This window comes from Alligator sinensis, unplaced genomic scaffold (genome assembly GCF_000455745.1).
Source record: "Alligator sinensis unplaced genomic scaffold, ASM45574v1 scaffold980_1, whole genome shotgun sequence".
Classification (NCBI taxonomy): Eukaryota; Metazoa; Chordata; order Crocodylia; family Alligatoridae; genus Alligator; species Alligator sinensis.
In genome coordinates this window covers 131,252-132,197 of record NW_005842722.1, presented here as the reverse complement: position 1 = coordinate 132,197, position 946 = coordinate 131,252, and the positions used below count along the sequence as shown (strand labels likewise).

Genomic DNA, 946 nt, shown 5'->3' with positions numbered 1-946 from the left:
CTCTCTCTCTCTCAGCTAAACCTTATCCCAGGTACCCCAAGCACACACATACACACTGTACCATCAAAGTTAGGACCTTACCTATGTGTATATGTAGGTGGGTTGTATGTGTGTGAACTGGTGAGTGTGTGTATATATATATATATATGTAATTGTGGGCATGATATACGAATTAGTGATCTGTGTCTAACTTCTGGGGTGTATAGTATATGTGCTTGAATTGGTGATAGGTATGCATGTGCCTAGGCTGGTTTGGATGTGTATGTGCCTGAGCTGGTAGTGTGTGTGTATGCACCTAATTGATTTGTATGTGTGTATATGTGCAATTGTGTCACACCCTCCTGTCTAACAACACAATATTGAGAATCCTGAGAGATGGCCTGACCCCACAGGGCAACAAGGCTATGGCTCTACTTGAAGATAATGCACTTTCTCCTGACAAAATGCTGTACATTAGACTTAAACAAATTCTAGTCTCCACTCCATTCTTGCATCAGTTACAGCTGGAGTGATTTCTGAATAATCTAAATTATTTGTGACTGTGCCTTCCAGCTGAGTTTTGAATAGAACAATAAACATTTGTTGGCCAATTTATATATTTTGTTTTAGTAAAAAGTGTTGGATGATGTGAGGAAAGCTCCTTAGGAAAACAAGTCTCTGTCCCTAATAATTTTGGAAAATGGAAAAACATGTATATACACAATAATCTTGAAATTTGATTAATCTGTAATAATCTTTAAGTGGCTTAAACCCTTAAAAATATAACAAAGAGTTACAACATTAAAAACCTTAATTATAATCACAATAAAATTACTTTCTCCTGTGCATACTGGGCCTGGTCTAAAGTTCCCTGGCGTCAATGCAAAGACTTGATGACTTCAGTGATCTTTGGGTGGGGCCTACAAGTGACAACTTTTGAAGACAGGGACTTCTTGTGGACTGACGC

The 946-nt window shown here is 38.1% G+C and overlaps 1 protein-coding gene across 1 annotated transcript in view; it reads right to left on the bottom strand.

The window, feature by feature from the left end:
* XYLT1 (xylosyltransferase 1) overlaps positions 1–946 on the bottom strand; it is a 172,294-nt gene that overhangs the window by 47,227 nt on the left and 124,121 nt on the right. The window lies entirely within an intron of this gene.